The sequence below is a fragment of the Macrobrachium rosenbergii genome, chromosome 2 (genome assembly GCF_040412425.1).
Source record: "Macrobrachium rosenbergii isolate ZJJX-2024 chromosome 2, ASM4041242v1, whole genome shotgun sequence".
NCBI lineage: Eukaryota > Metazoa > Arthropoda > Malacostraca > Decapoda > Palaemonidae > Macrobrachium > Macrobrachium rosenbergii.
This window is the reverse complement of record NC_089742.1, coordinates 90,560,882-90,565,831: the sequence shown is the minus strand read 5'-3', so window position 1 is coordinate 90,565,831 and position 4,950 is coordinate 90,560,882.

The window sequence follows — 4,950 nt, the reverse complement described above, 5'->3', positions numbered from 1 at the left end:
GCCCTCCAGAATGCCTACATCCTCTACTGTGGGTACAATTCCGACGCCCGGAGGTTGTCCCACATCCAGTTTCTTGAGGTGGCTGGGAATGCCCGCATAAACTTTAATCCAGAGGAGTGGCCTTCCAACACCGGCCCTCTGCCCCGAGAGGATAGGGCAGATGTCGCTAGGAGGGCTAACCTCGGTCTTCCTGCTCCTGCCAACGCCACCCCTGCTGCCTCCACCCTTGATGGTGCCACCGCCCTCCCTTGATGATGCCGCCGCCCTCCCTCACATTCCAATGTCCCGTCAGATAGTGGACCCTGTGTGTCGGCTGCAGGCAGGGGATCTCACACTGGAGCTCCTAGAAGGGCGTAAGCAGAAACGGTGCCGGGTGTGCCATATGAATGGCAGAAGAAGAGACACCCGGTACGTCTGTCGCACCTGCAAGGTAGCACTTTGCAGGTTCGGGGAGTGTGACAGTAAGTACCACACTGCGGTCATATATTGGAGTGCACCTACCCAAGGGACACCGGAGGGCGCAGCGGACCGCCGAAGGGCGGCCCATCCGCAGTAAGGGCGCGCGTCTCCCCCCTCCACCTGTGCCTCGTCATGTCGAGAGGAAAAAAAATGCAAGACTCTTCAATGGAGGAGGGAGAAAACAAGAACAGAACGAAGAGTCAGGATTACAAGTGAGTATTCTGCATTGATTTTATATTTAGTTTTGTATTTATTACAGGTTTTTATATATCTGTATTTATTGGTGTTTTGTATATTATTTCGTTTTATGCAAAAATAAGTTTTTCACCTGCATTCCTTTTAGTTATGTATTCGTACCAAAAGAAAAAAATATATAATATATATATGTGTATGTATGAATGTATATAATGTATATATATATATATATATATATATATATATATATATATATATATATATATATATATATATATATATATATATATATATATATATATATGGGTCTTTTTTGGTAAGCCAAAACTCTTACATTCTTGTAACATTCAATCATTTACCTTCATTTTGCAGCAAACGGGAAGTCTCTAGCACAATATTTCGAGCTATGGTGAATTTTTGAAAAAAACTTTTTCCTTCTCTCTGCGCGTGGTAACTCTGCTGAAAATCTTAGCATTTCTTGAGTCACCTTGTCGTAATTTTCGCACCATTTTATATTAGGCGTTACATAAAGTGTTATACATCAAAATGTGCACAATTTCATGTAGAATACAACAAAAATAACTCATTGTTGTAGCATTTACCAGTTTTGAAATATTTTCATATAAATCATGATAAGTGCCAAAATTTAAACCTTCGGTCAACTTTGACCCGACCGAAATGGTAGAAAAATGCAATTGTAAGCCAAAACTCTTACATTCTAGTAACATTCAATCATTTACCTTCATTTTGCAATAAACGGGAAGTCTCTAGCACAGTATGTCGATTTATGGTGAATTTTTGAAAAAACTTTTTCCTTTTCTCCGCGCGCAGGAACTCTGCTGAAAATCTCAACATTTCTTGAGTCACCTTGTCGTAATTTTCGCACCATTTTATATTAGGCGTTACATGAAGTGTTATACATCAAAATGTGTGCAATTTCATGTAGAATACAACAAAACATAACTCATTGTTGTAGCTTTTATCAGTTTTGAAATATTTTCATATAAATCACGATAAGTGACAAAATTTGAACCTTCGGTCAACTTTGACTAGACCGAAAGTCGAAAAACGCAATTGTAAGCCAAAGCTCTTACATTCTAGTAACATTCAATCATTTACCTTCATTTTGCAACAAACAGAAAGTCTCTAGCACAATATTTCGATTTAGTGTGAATTTTTGAAAAAAAACTTTTTCCTTCCCTCCGCGCGCGGGAACTCTGCTGAAAATCTCAGCATTTCTTGAGTCACCTTGTCGTAATTTTTGCGCCGTTTTATATTAGGCGTTACATAAAGTGTTATACATCAAAATGTGCGCAATTTCATGTAGAATACAACAAAAATAACTCATGGTTATAGCTTTTATCAGTTTTGAAATATTTTCATATAAATCACGATAAATAGAAAAAATTCGAACTTCGGTCAACTTTAACTCGACCAAAATGGTCGAAAAATGCAATTGTAAGCTAAATCACTTACAGTCTAGTAATATTCAATCAATTACCTTCATTTTGCAACAAACTGGAAGTCTCTACCACAATATTTCGATTTATGGTGAATTTTTGAAAAAAAAAAATTTTTACATCCGCGTGTTATGAATTCATGCATCATTTTGCGATAATATTTTCTCTGTGTTGCTTTGATCGTTTTACAATTTGTTATATACTAAAATCATTCCAATTTGGTTTACAATACAACTAAAAAAAATAACTCATTAGCTTTAACCGTTTTGCTCACATCGCGATTTGTATACAATTATATATGAAATTTTTATTTGTGCTGTCATATATTCCAATATTTATATATGATAATGATATTTTTTTTCATTTCTGATGATTGCATACTAAACTTCAGCCAATGACAAAAAAAGGAGCCAAAAATGAACTCTTAATCTTAAAAACTAAGCGTGCTGTGATTTTTTTAAAAAAACTTTTTTTCCGCTTCGGCGCTCACTCCCGAACGCCGCCGGCATACGGGAGACGCTTTTGTAAATAGAGGCTTAGCGTTTAAGGGTTAATATTGCATAGTATTGGGTACATGGAAGCGGTAGGCCTCTTAGGATTTTGTGTTGTCTATGTAGGGTTACTTTCTCTCTCCCTCAAAACTCCATTTTTTTTACCCCTTTAATATTGCACAGTACCAGGTACAGTACACGAAGGTGGTAGGCCTCTTAAGATTTCGGTTTGAAGGGTGTAGAGCAAAACAAAGAGCATCAGAGGTTGTCCACTACTGCCAGGTGTATGATGAAGCAAAACATTGCTGGCTATCCACATTCGCACATTTGGATATTATTACTTATATACAGTACATGATAAAAATTTAGTACAGTACGTACGTAACTTTTAATTTGGAAACAAGTGTAATCTCTGAAACACAGTACTGTATGTATAGTGTAGATGAGAAAGTGTTTACATGGCAACCAAGGTCTCATGCCTGATTTTTTTTATAGACAGAGATGCACGTGTGCATTTCTGTTCGGTGGTAAACGCCTTCTTAAGCTTCTCGGTAAAGAAGAGGTTAGCCTGAGGTCAACTCAGAGATGCTGCTTACAAAGATATTTTATGGAAAAAAATATGTTAGGGTATCAACATTTATTGAAAGATGTTTTACAGTGATTTTGTACACTATTTCAATAGACTTTGTATGAAACTTACCATAAGTTAATATTGAACGTAAACAATGTTTATGTAATTAATACCGCGATACACCACCAGGATGGCACTTTGGTTTGTTTACATCTGCTCATGCCACAAGTTGTCTAGTGCCGACGTAACTTAGGAAATTGTTCTTATGTTTGTGATAACAGACATAATTTGGCTTATTTTTAATATTTTATTAATTTACTGTAATAATGAGGCTTGTTCTTCAATATTATTAACAAGAGTTTTTGTGTGTACATGTTACAGTACATTCTGGTAGTGCCTATAGGCACCACGGTAATACGGCCACATTGGTCATAGGCCAGTTTTTTATACAGTATGCATTTAAAAATGAAAAAAGTGTGTCTAATACAGCAAGTTATTTAACTCTGAACTTATTTAATTGTAATATATGCAGTGTTTTGTATAAAAAGGCAAGATTGGGGTAATGACAGGTCAGGAATGGATTAAACCATTTTCAGTTATTTCTTGTGGGAGAAATTGATTCAGAATTGGATTAAATCAAATCTCGACGCTTCATCTGGAATGGATTAGCATTGAGGACCAGGGCTGTACTGTATATACACATGCATACACACACACACACACACACATATATATATATATATATATATATATATATATATATATATATTTATATATATATAAATATACATAGACATATATACATGCATATATATATACATATATCTTCCTCTTTTAACGTGCTTGTTTTTTCCCATTTATATACAGTATATATATATATATATATATATATATATATATATATATATATATATATATATATATATATATATATATATATATATATATATATATATATATTTATATATACACACACATATATATACATTATATATATTATATATACATATATATATATATTATATATAATGACTGGTGGTCAGGAATGGATTAATCCATTTTCAGTTATTTCTTTTTGGAGAAATTGATTTGGAATTGGACTAAATGAAATCTCAATCTCAACACTTCTTCTGGAACGGATTAGCATCAAGGACCGGGGCTCTACTGTATATACATATACATACATATATATATACATATATATTATTAAAAGGACCTCATTCAAACTGGATGGTATCTATACATTTATACATACATATATATATATATATATATATATATATATATATATATATATATATATATATATATATATATATATATATATATATATATATATATATATATATATATATATATACATATATATACATACACACACACACACATATATATATATATATACATATATCTTCCTCTCTTAACATGCTTGTGTTTCCCATTTATATATACATGTGTGCATATACAGGCAGTCCCCGGTTTACTGACGGGGTTCCGTTATTACGCCGCGTCGTAAACCGAAAATCGTTGTAAACCGAAAAATCGTCGAAAATCATCAAAAATCATAAGAAAACCTTACTTTTAATGTTTTGGGTGCATTAAAAACGATTTAAACTGCATTTTTATTGAGTTTTTCATCAAGAAAACATCCAAATTACGATTATTCTGCTGTGTTGGAGCCATATTTCTTCTGTCGGACTGGCATACGACGCGTTGTAACCCCGAACATGCGTCGTAAACCGGAAATAATTGCTGATGAATATATTTGAAAAGC